This window comes from Bos indicus, chromosome 8, assembly GCF_029378745.1.
Source record: "Bos indicus isolate NIAB-ARS_2022 breed Sahiwal x Tharparkar chromosome 8, NIAB-ARS_B.indTharparkar_mat_pri_1.0, whole genome shotgun sequence".
Lineage (NCBI taxonomy): Eukaryota > Metazoa > Chordata > Mammalia > Artiodactyla > Bovidae > Bos > Bos indicus.
Genome location: NC_091767.1, coordinates 24,984,148 through 24,996,243, shown reverse-complemented (window position 1 = coordinate 24,996,243; position 12,096 = coordinate 24,984,148). Strand labels below are relative to the sequence as shown.

The 12,096-nt window shown below is 43.5% G+C and overlaps 1 protein-coding gene across 4 annotated transcripts in view; it reads left to right on the top strand.

Annotated features, from left to right (window-relative positions):
• Positions 1-10,029: 10,029 nt before the first annotated feature.
• Positions 10,030-12,096, top strand: part of DENND4C (DENN domain containing 4C) — a 119,363-nt gene continuing 117,296 nt past the window's right edge. For 3 of the 4 annotated variants that reach the window (XM_070794486.1, XM_070794484.1, XM_070794485.1), the window contains exon 1: positions 10,034-10,424. The gene's annotated coding sequence lies outside the window, so the exon portion shown is untranslated. Of the gene's footprint in view, positions 10,425-12,096 lie in introns of all 4 variants that reach the window. The other variant, XM_070794487.1, reaches the window with a different exon arrangement.

Sequence of the window (12,096 nt, the reverse complement as noted above, 5' to 3'; positions counted from 1 at the left end):
GGGTGTTCTAAGCTGACTGAGCCCTTGTTAAGAGCTGTAAACACCCAGTCCCCAACAGCCCCCTTTTCCATTTCCAGCATAATTTTTCTTCTTATAACTTCTATCATATTATGTATTTTCCTATTTACCTTGTTTATTGTCTGTCTTCCCCCCCTTAAATATAAGCTCCTCATATGCAGGAATTTTTATGAGTTTTGTCTTGCTGTATCCTCAGTGTCTAGTACGGTGGAGGCATATAGACAGATATTCAATAAATACTGAATGAGTGAACAATTATAGGCCCATTGCCTTTCTTTCACTTACTATGAATGTTAAGTTAGATGTGTTTTCTGGCTGACTTATATACACAATTGTGGGTCTTTCTCTAAAAGTAAAATCTTTTTCTAACATTTCAGCTCAAAAACCTTATTTTCAGCACACCAGAACATCATTACTAATAGTGCTGTGATTTTTTAGGTGCCTTCTGAGTAAACCAGTCTGTAAGTCCAGTTCTAAAATAATTTGCATATGTTTAAAAAATTAAAGAACTAAAGAAAATCAGGGTCAAACTGAAAAAGAAAATAAGAATTAATTGAACTTAATCTAAATAGGTAAAGTTAAAAATGCTTCGTAGTTTTGTCCCCAAATAGGATGGAATTTCAGAAGAGTTACCCTAAGATATTGACTCCATCAATGTTAAACTAGTTTGAACTCTGCTTAAAAATTCTGGAGATGCTATGACTGGCAAAATGCAGTTTTTAAAAAGGCTTATAAACACTGAATGATGAAAAACTTAGTAGAGATAAGAGTCTATATTAATGAGTCAGAACTCCCTTGAAACAACACTGCAGGTGGTTCCTTGTTTTTAATACTTTCCAGAAATCTCAATCCTTTTACATCACTTTCCTGAAATTAAAAAAAAAAACAAACATATTTTTAAAGATGATGCTATCTAAAGAAAAAGCAAGAGCATGTCAAAAAACGAGATTAAGAACTTCTAACAGTATGGTTTCACTTTCTTTTTAACCACAGAAATATTTCAAATTACCTTTCTATAATCTGGTGTTCTGACTGCAGTAATTTCAATAGGTTAAAGAATGAAAACAACTTGATTGATAAACATTGCTGACTACCTATAGTTAGAGGATTGATGTTGTAAGGCCTGCTCACTCCTGGCCTACAAAGTTTATAGCTCAGACCACCGTCTTCACCAGGCCACTGACTCTCCTAGCACCTGAGCGTCTACTCAAGCTAGAGCAAGTGCACAGTAAGAATCTTTTTGAAATTGTGAAGCCAGATGATTCCGCCATGCTTATCATTCCCGTCATCATCTTCAATCACTGTTCAAAATCTAAGTTCTTTTTGTCATGGCTTTTTGTGCTGCCCATATTTTTGCTTCCTTTTCCCACTCCCAACCTCCCAATGGCGGAGAGCGCCTATGGGCATTAGGGAGCAGCTTCAGATCTCCCAGAAGCTCCTTCAGTTACACCCATTCTTCCATATGGGTAAGTGACAGTTTCTCAACCAGAGATACTCCTAGGTTCCTTCTGTTATAAACATCCTAGGGCCACCACTGCTCTTGCTCTTCCCTAATAAATCTTTCCACTCTGCCTCCTGAGATTTTCTATGGTAAACAGATTTCTGCTCTGCATCCTTAATCTATTCATTGAGGACTTTCTACCTGGCTCTCTGCTGAGGAGTTTAATTCTTCCCTGAGCATGTTGCTTGCTACTTTTTGTATCGGAAGCTCCTCACTCCGCAGTAGGCAATGTATCTGGAAGCCACAAATTAGGATCTCCGTTCACATCCATTTCTGCTATTCCTTCTTTTTTTTTTTTGGTAAAAATCTTTGCATCTTTGAAAACTAGTCAGTCATGACCCACTCTCTAGCCCTGCTTGTCTGCTTTATTTTTCTGGCCTCCTGTTTAGATAAAAAGTGTATCAGGGACTTCCCTGGTGGTCTAGTGGTTAAGACTCTGTGCTTCCAATGCAGGGGGCATGGGTTTGATCCCAGGGGAACTAAGATCCCATATGCTGCACAACAAGATCAAAAGAAAAAAAAAGTACATCAAACTAACTTTAGTTGGTCTTCTAGCACAGGAGTTGGTGAACTTTTCTTTTCTGTAAAGGATCAGATAGCAAATATTTTTGTCTTTGTTGGCCATATGGCCTCTGACACAACTCTTCAATTCTGCCATTATAGTGCAAAAGCAGCCACAGACAGGAGTAAGCAAATAGGCATGCCTATTCCAACAGAACTTAATTCACAAAAACAGGCATCAGGCTGGATTTGGCCCAAGGATTGTAGTATGCCAACCCTTGTCCAAGTATATGTCAGTTACCATGACAGAGGCTTTACATACATTATATCATGAGAAACCACAATGACAACTCCCGTATAAGGTTAGAGAGTAGACAAGGAAAGTTAAGTGCTTAGCATAGTGACTGGCCTATGGTAGATGACTGATAAATAGTTGTTGCAAATGATAATTAATCTTATAGGACTCTGCAAGATGGATTATTTCATGCATGGGGAAAGAGGGCCATTAAATAACTAGCCCAGGGAATAAGTGAAAATACTAGGAACTTATTTACAAAACAGAAATAGACTCACAGAGGGCCCAGAGGCATGTATGGAGCCTTGGTTCTCCCACTGAGAGGCCCAAGTAGCTTCTGGGCAGAAAACAGAGAGTGCTGGCAGAGATGACAGGGTCCCACCTCAGCAGAGAGGACCTGGGCCTGCCTGGGCAGGGTTGCAGTGACCCAGCTTACCATCAAAGCCCAGCCCATTCTCTCTGACCAGCCCCTCAAATTTATGCTTTCCATTTCAGGCAAAAAGGTTTTGGTTCTCCCTACCTCTACCCCCACAAAGAGTGTGCCTCCCTGAACTGCCCCCAGATGGGCCAGGGCAGACAGAGGCGGTAGGAGTTCTGGACAGGATGACTGCCTTGGGGCGAGTGGCCATGGATAGGCAAGGAACCTCAAATGCCAGCTCCTCCTTTGCTGCTAAGACAGCCCCAGAGGGAGAGGGATCCAGGCTGCTGTCAGTGGGGGCAGTAATGACCCTTGGTAGGAGTTATTAGCACATCAAAATAGTATTAAAATAGCAAAAACCCTTATGATTAAAGTAAACACAAATACGATTTTTCTTTTGACGTGCTCAAAATGCTCTAAGTATTACTAGAGCACTGCACAGCTTAAAGGATCTTAGTTTCCTGACCAGAGATTCCTGACTTGGGACCACGGCAGTGGAAGCGCAGAGTCCTAACCACTAGACCACCACAGAATTCATTCTAATAATTCTTGAAGGTAGCAGTCATCAGTAAATAAGCCATGTAGTTGAGAATTAACATGGCTTTCAAGTCAGCTAAGACAGAATTTACTAGCTTGCTCTTCACTTTTAGGCATAAGTCAGTTAATGGTTATTGCTATTAGAGAATTGTTTACAATCATATTGAATGCTCTGGACCCAACTCAAAGAACCTTCTTACATAAATTGTGCACAGGGAAGAAATATGGATAGGAAGAGTCCCAGAGATTTCAGACATGCTCAGGCATATTTACAGGATTGGAGAGGGGAGGCCAGCTGGTGTTTACCTGTGCTAGGGTTTCAGCAATTTGAAGGCCAGAAAGATGACCAGAAACACAAAGGCTGAAAATTGATGGAGAGAACAGACTCTGAAAAGGGTTGCTTAATTATGTGAACGATTCAGCATCAAATATTTAAGGAACATTACTACTGCTTTAGGTAAAAAGATAATAAAAGTTTAATGAAGGAAAATAAAGTTCCTATCCTTAAGGAGCTTACATACTGGTAGAGAAGGTAGTAAACACATAGATAGTAAAAGTCATTAACCAGAGTATGAGGAATATTTAAAACAGGGCAGGATGGTACAACAAGATGGTATAACCCTGTTCTAAATAGGGTAGACAGAGAATACTGAATTAGCAAACACAACCATTGTTCCTAGCAGAAATAACTGTTAGTTTTCTGAGAGCCTCTATTTGCAACGTTTGTGTCAATCGACATTTGTATCAAACACTCGTGTTATTGTGTCAATCGACATTTGTATCAAACACTCGTGTTAGGTGTGTTTCTGCTTAAAAACACCATATGTAATATCATTGATTCATTAATATTGAACTCATAGTTAACAACACTGTAACTCTTGCTTATCTAACAAATGTTTCCTCTGTAAGGTGGTGGCTTTATCTTTGCCCAGTCCCTCCCAAGTGTTAGTGGTAAGGTTTTTCCTTCTGTACTACCACTGCTCCTGAGGGTGTCAAGTCACCCTGGCCTGTATCCTGAAAAGCTAAAAAGGGGTAGTTGTTTACATGGACAATGTGGTTAGGGGTTCGTCTCAGGACACAGGCTTACACTCCCTAACTCAAGAACCACAGTTATGAGCAGGCTGCTGTCAATGGAAGGACCATACCCTTCAGCCACCAGCCACACAGCTAAGGTGACAACTTTACAGGACTGCATGTTACGTACCCCTGAATGGCAATCAACGATCTGTAGACACTGGTCCTTGTGTGGCTCCCTGGCACTGTCCCTGAAAGTGCTGGACAGTTTCATAGTGCTGACCCCTGCCCCATTTCTCTTCTAGCATGCCAAATGATGTCCTCCTTAACCTCCAGTTCAGCTGATCCACCTTTGAATCTGGTGATTAAGGAAGATATCATTTGGTAAGAGATGAGATGGTGGTATCATACAGCGAAATGAGGTAGCTTGAAAAGGAATAGTTCTGGTGTGGGAGGTGATGCAAGACAGGAAGGGAAATAAGAACTGTATCTTGAACATGTACAGTGTGAGATAACATTTGGACACTGGAGGTAGTTTGACGGTTAAATCTACAGCTTAGGGAAAACTGGAGCTAGAGCAGTAAATTTGGGAGTGACCAACACACAGATAATGCCACCGAGCTGAATGAGATCACTTAAGATGAAGAAGAGCTTAAACCTAGAACAACAGAAAGGGGTTGAAATAATTATTTTCTATTGATCCTTTAAAGAGATGGCTTATAGAATTTAGTTCATTTTCTCCTTTTCTGTGTGAAAGGAACTATAAAACTACAGGGAAATTTGAATTGGTATTAAAGGGTATCAGCATCAGATCCCATCTTTTTTTGGGGGGGTTAGGACATGTCAAGCCTTACTTAGCCTATTACATTCAGATTAAATGTAAATTGGAGATGATCATTTTTGAAATTTTTAGGCAGTCTCTGATTCTTAAGTATTACAGAGTTTTTGAACTGGATAATGAACCACCTTTGAGGGGAAAATCTGAAAGGAAAGAATCCCTACCCTATATTCTCTGAAGCACGGAGGGAGCTAGAAAAAAGTTGGGACTGGGAAGTTAATATTCTAGTGCACCAAAAAGGAGTATGGCAAACTCAAACCCTCTGGGCAGGAGTTGTATCCAAGGGACTAGATCCACAAGTAGGAAGGGGCGAGAGAAGGTGTAGTATCAATATGGTAAGGTTCTTGGTCATTAAACACGTTAACAAAATATTTACTAAAATAAAATATCAATTAAAAAAATTTTTAGGGCTTCCCTGGTGATCCAGTGGTAAAGAATCCACCTCCCACTGCAGGGGATACAGCTTTGATCCCTGGTTGGGGAACTAAGATTACACATGCCAGGGGGCAACTAAGCCCATATGCTGCAACTACTATACCCACCCTCTAGAGCCTGTGCTCAGCAACAAGAGAAGCCACCGCGATGAGAAGGCCATGTACTGCAACTAGAGAGAAGCCTCTGCTTCCTGCAACTAGAGACAGCCCATGTATAGCAATGAAAACCAAGTACAATCAAAAAAGAAAAAAGACAGAAAAAGTTAAAAAACAAATTTTTTTAATGGTAAAAATGGCCTTGTGGGTATGATTTTTAAAAAGTCCTTATCTTTATCTTATCCACAAAAATGGCATTGTGGGTATGGTTTTTAAAAGTCCTTACAGTTATCCTGAAATACTTACAGGTGAAACACAATGTTGAGTATTTGCTTGAAGATGCTCAGAAGAAAGAAGTCAGAAGGGGATACATGATACAAGATTAATTATGAGTTGAGCCAGGCTTCAGCAATACGTGAACTGTAAACTTCCAGATGTTCAAGCTGGATTTCGAAAAGGCAGGGAAACCAGAGATCAAATTGCCAACATCCGCTGGATCATGGAAAAAGCAAGAGAGTTCCAGAAAAACATCTATTTCTGCTTTATTGACTATGCCAAAGCCTTTGACTGTGTGGATCACAATAAACTGTGGAAAATTCTGAAAGAGATGGGAATACCAGACCACCTGACCTGCCTCTAGAGAAACCTGTATGCAGGCCAGGAAGCAACAGTTCGAACTGAACATGGAACAACAGACTGGTTCCAAATAGGAAAAGGAGTATGTCAAGGCTGTATATTGTCACCCTGCTTATTTAACTTATATGCAGAGTACATCATGAGAAATGCTGGGCTGGAGAAAGCACAAGCTGGAATCAAGATTGCTGGGAGAAATATCAATAACCTCAGATATGCAGATGACACCACCCTTATGGCAGAAAGTGAAGAACTAAAGAGCCTCTTGATGAAAGTGAAAGAGGAGAGTGAAAAAGTTGGCTTAAAGCTCAACATTCAGAAAACTAAGATCACGGTATCCGGTCCCATCACTTCATGGCAAATAGATGGGGAAATAGTGGAAACAGTGGCAGACTTTATTTTTTGTATTATTTTCCAAAAAATACTGCAGATGGTGACTGCAGGCATGAAATTAAAAGATGCTTACTCCTTGGAAAGAAAGTTATGACCAACCTAGACAGCATATTAAAAAGCAGAGATAATACTTTGTCAACAAAGGTCCTTCTAGTCAAGACTATGGTTTTTCCAGTGGTCATGTGTGGATGTGAGAGTTGGACTATAAAGAAAGCTGAGTGCTGAAGAATTGATGGTTTTGAAGTGTGGTGTTGGAGAAGACTCTTGAGAGTTACTTGGACTGCAAGGAGATCCAACCAGTCCATCCTAAAGGAGATCAGTCCTGGGTGTTCATTGGAATGACTGATGTTGAAGCTGAAACTGCAATACTTTGGCCACCTGATGCGAAGAGCTGACTCATTTGAAAAGACCCTGACGCTGGGAAAGATTGAGGGCAGGAGGAGAAGGGGACGACAGAGGATGAGATGGTTGAATGGCATCACCGACTCAATGGACATGGGTTTGGGTGGACTCGGAGTTGGTGATGGACAGGGAGGCCTGGCGTGCTGCGGTTCATGGGGTTGCAAAGAGTCGGACACAACTGAGCGACTGAACTGAACTGAACTGATGGGTACAGAGGCTTCTATTTTTGTTTGTATTTTATTGTTTTCATTGTTTTCTATAATAAAATGCTTTTTAAAATTAATCTTTGAAATAAAGAATACATCTATTTTTTTGATCAGCAGTCAGGACAATTTGCTATGATGTTAGGAATATCAGTCATGTTTGGGGAGAGCTGGATAAAGAATGTGCTGACTAACTCCAAAAGACTCAAGATGAGCCTTTCCTGATAAAGCTGAGACAGAGTCTCCAGCCAGATAAGATACTGGAGTGGAGAACAAAGAGAAGAGTGTGCTGGAGCTCCCTGTGGAGAGTGGAACACAGAGTCACTTAGATACCATACGAATAAAGCAGATCTAGTGTTTGCTGATGTCATTCTTACTAAAAACTCTTTCTAAAACAATAAACTAAGAGTGCCTACAGGCACCAGGCCTTCAAACACTATGTTTTTGAGAATTCATTACGAGGGGCTGGAACGAAATAATTTGTTAATTTACAAGGTATGGATTATAGGAAATCTGGAGCAAGTTATTCTGTTTGGGAAGATAAAGAGCCATGAATTTAGTACTGTTGACCCCTGAACAACATGTGTGTTAGTGGTGCCAATCCCCTTGTGCAGTCCAAAATCTGCATATAACTTCACAGTCAGCCCTTCATATCTGCAACTCCACAACCGAGGATTCAACCAACTGCAGATCTTATAGTATTGTAGCAAGCACTTATTGGAAAAAATCCCCATATCAATAAATCTGCACAGTTCAAACCCACAGTTCAAACTGCAGTTGTTTGTCAACTGCAGTTCCTATTCAACTCTGAAATCACCAAAACTGAGCCTGGGAGACTTCTACTAACAAGTAAGTTAAGAAACTTTGCTAGGCCTTAATTTCCCCATCTATTCAATGAGGTAATTAGACTAGACAATCTCTGTAGTGATTCCCTTCAGCTCTTTTCAGCTCTGAAATTCCATGAAACAATTAAAACAATTTTTTTATATAAAATTTTAAAAAGACATAAAATGCAGAAAACAACATAAGGAAACCTCAAGTACCAATCACTACACTTCAACATAATGTCCAATTTTATTGTACCTCAACCCCTACTCATCTTCTTGCTCCCACTATTATTCTGAAGCCAATTCTAGACATCCTATGAAATATATTTTAATGATTCTCTTGAAGCAAAGATAGTTTATAAACAACATATCACACAAGTTAGTCTCTCCACTTTTCCAAGATGCCTTCTCTTACTGCAGCTGTAAACACTGTCATTTAACTTGGCATTGCAGAATGCTAAGGATCACATGCTGAACCCAGATACTCAGTAAAGGAGGAGTTACCTTTTTTTTTTCTTTTGCCCTGCAGGTGTAGCTTATGGGATCTTAGCTCCCCCAGCACGGATTGAAGCCAGGCCCTTGGCAGTGAAAGCATGGATTTCCTAACCACAGATCCACCAGGTTAAGTCCCTAGTATAGAAAGACAAGAAGTTCACAAACTAATTCTGAAGTATTAGTTCCTTTGTAAACTTTTGACCAGATAGGGTCACTGTCAGTGACTGGTTACCACTAGGCTCAAAATGACTCCAACCTAGTATTAAATAAGACATTTTTATTGCTGTGCATTTCTACTGAATCAACTCTTTACTAACATGGCCAGGGAGATAGTTTCTGCACCCCATATATGCAATAAACGTTGGGAAAAAATTGTCAACAGGGGCCTCATGACCAAAGTTTAATCTCATACTTCTCAGGGAAAAAAAAAAAAGTCAAAAAACAGATTTAATAAGGAGAAAGTAATTTCAGGAAAATGATCTCTGTGTGTGTGAATACTTATTAGATATGCACAAATCTTGTCAATTCTAATTCTGACCTGCCACGGAATCTAAGAAGTCACTCGCCTTTTTTTTTTTTGTCCAGAAGGTGAAAATGTTCTCCTAATTTGTTTTAAACCATTTGCTTCTTCCTGAATAACTAGCTGCTATTTTTTCATGTATATATAATTGCATATATATAATTATTTCAGGACGTAGTCTACAACATCTCATATAATTTTCATTAAGGGAACCGATCATGCATGCAGCCGTATATATGAGGAGGCTACACTTTTAGGAGGCAGGAGCGGGCTGATGATTTAAACGAGAGATTTCCAAGTTCCAAGTTCCCATCCCCAAATCTCAGTCGAGGCAGCGACACCAAGCGCGGTCTAAGACTCTCCAGGGGCGCTGCAGCCGGGAAGGGCTTCGGGAAGCCACAGTCGGTGGGGTTCTCTCCTGTCCGGGAGGCCCCCAGTCATACGTGGAAATTCCAACTCCCACCCCGAGAAGGAAGCTTCTCGTCCAGAGACCCGTATCCCTCTCGACAGTGTTCTCAGTGACTTTGAGCGACTCGGCGTCACTTTCCCCGCCTGTGAAAAGCCCGAAAGGAGCAGCCGCCACCTGCCCGGGGCCAAGGCAATAAAGCCACACCAAACTGCGAGTCTGAGCCCCGCAGGAAGGGGTGCAAAGCGGTGCCTTGAGCCTCTTCTCCCTGACTAGTTTCTGCTAGGGAGCCGCAGGACGGACGCGGAGGAGGTGCTCTCCCAGGGTGGCGGCACTGGGACCGGGCACCCCGCGGGGTAGCGGATAGTGAGGGGGAGGGAGCAGTGACCCCGCGGCCTCGGCCCTCTCCGGGGGCGGGGCTCGGGCGCTGCTCCGCCCCCCGCGCCCTCTTTTCCCCTCCCCTCCCCCACGCCCTTTTCTACCGCCCCCGCAGTAGGAAAGGGAGCGGGAGTGGGGGGGAAGGAAAGTGCTGTTCTATGGAAAGGGGCGGAAGGAGGCGGAGGAAAAAAGAAAAAGGGAACAGAAACATGGCCGTCAGCTGTCGGGGCAGCAGTGCAGCGCGCAGCTCCTAGGCAACCCGCTGCCCGCACGGCCGGCCTCTGGTGAGCCGAGGCGCCAGCGCTAGCTCGCGCTCCCGGCCGTTACCCCTCGCTGCAGGAGGCGCCCCTGGAGACCTAGCCCCGGAGCCGGCGCAGGCGCAGACCAGGCGGCGGTGGCCGCGGGAGCCAGTCCCCCGCCCTGCTCTGCCGAGAGAGACCAGGCCCGAAGCCGGCGCTTTCATGCCCCAGGAAGGGGCTGTGCTCGGGTGGCGCTGAAGGAAGATCGGGCAGCAGGTGAGTGTGCGGCAGAGGACCTTTGGCGGAGGAACCCTGCGCCGCGCCTCGGGCCGGCCCGAGCTTCCGGGCCGGGAGGGCGCGGGGCAGGTAGCGACTCGGAGGGCTGGGTTCCGACGGCCGGCCTGCGGGGGGTCGCCCGGGAGGCGGAGAGTGGAGAGGGCTGGCATTCCTGGCCTAGTCTCTCTGCGGTTTGCGGGGGCGGGGAGTCCCCAGGATCCTGCGGGGTATGATGCGGGGAGAGGCCCCGCCGGGAAGGGCCTCCCCGCGCTACCGCCCGGGCTTCGGGGAGCCACTGCTGTGGAAGGAAGCGCGAGGGGTCTGGGCCCTGGGGACCGCCAAGGGGACCGCGCGTGGGTGGGGATGGGGGGAAGGGACGAGGACGAGGGTTCTCGAGGGCTTTGCGGCGGAGTGGGTGAAGAGCCGAGATCGGGGGTCTGGAGCGGGGTCTGGGGCCAGGGCGGGGGGAGAACTCGGGACCTGGGCAGGTGTCGCAGGTGAATTGAGGACATCTCCTCTGCCTTACCGTGGCGGATCCTCAGGGCTTCTTTGTTGGCGATGACTTTTAGGAAAGTGACTAAACACAAATAAAACCAACTAATGAGCCCCTAATGCTGACTCTTGTAAAGAGCTGTAACTTTTCTACATTGAAGATGCTATCATCTATCTGCCCTCCCATTCCCCCGGTTTTCAGCTTCATAGACTTTATCCTCCGAAAGATGGTGCCTCGTCAGGATAAATAAATGAGCCAAGCTTTAAACAATGCCCCCCCCGCCCCCCCCCCATTACCTGTTTGTTTAACACCGGCAAATTTAGGTCAGTTACCGAAGTTACTTGTGCAAATGTGAGGAAGAGAGTCATCTCCAGTAATAAGCCCTCAGCTGTCTGTGTGTTTTGCTTCTGAGAAATTGTCAAGCCTTGTAGTTGGGTAATTGATTTACTGAACCATCTTAATTGTGTGCGAACTCAAGTTAAGAAGTTCTCGCTAGACCCTAATTTAAGATAGGGGTAGGTTTTCCCTTCCGGGAAGGGTGTGGTAAGGAGAGAATGTTAGTGCTAAGGCGCTAAGTTTTCAATAAATGTTACATTTGAGGTGATCATGTGTATTAAGCTTTCCGAAATTAAGAGAATTGTATGATTTTTATGTGTACACGTGACACGAGCAAAACTGAAGGAAGGAAAACTTCATCTCAGCACTGAAGGATACCTATTCTTTTATCAGTATTACCATGACAAAAAAAAACCCGTCGCTTTTATTTTATGCCCTGTATTACTGTTGAAAATTTGATAAACTGCTTCTTGGTGTGAAACTGGAATTCAAAAATGAACTTAGATTTGTATTCATGAGGTTAATCTGCTTCTCCTTTAAATTTGCTTTGACTCGTTTTTCTAGTAATGTCAAACTCGATCCACACTTTCCCCTCATTGGTGTCTCCTGTGGCCATTTTGCCTAATAGTTGATTAGGATTATATTATTTACCGGTAATGTGGCAGTTCACTTTGTCCGTAGTACCTCACTTACTGTACTACTGTTTAGACTTGCATGATGGAAAAGCTATGATGTTAGAAATTTTGAAGTTGTAAGGTTGGAGTCATTTACTCGTGTGTAATTTGTAAATGAATGCATTATGTTGTTGAGAGTAAATATAGTATTTTGTAGTTTAAACTTGAG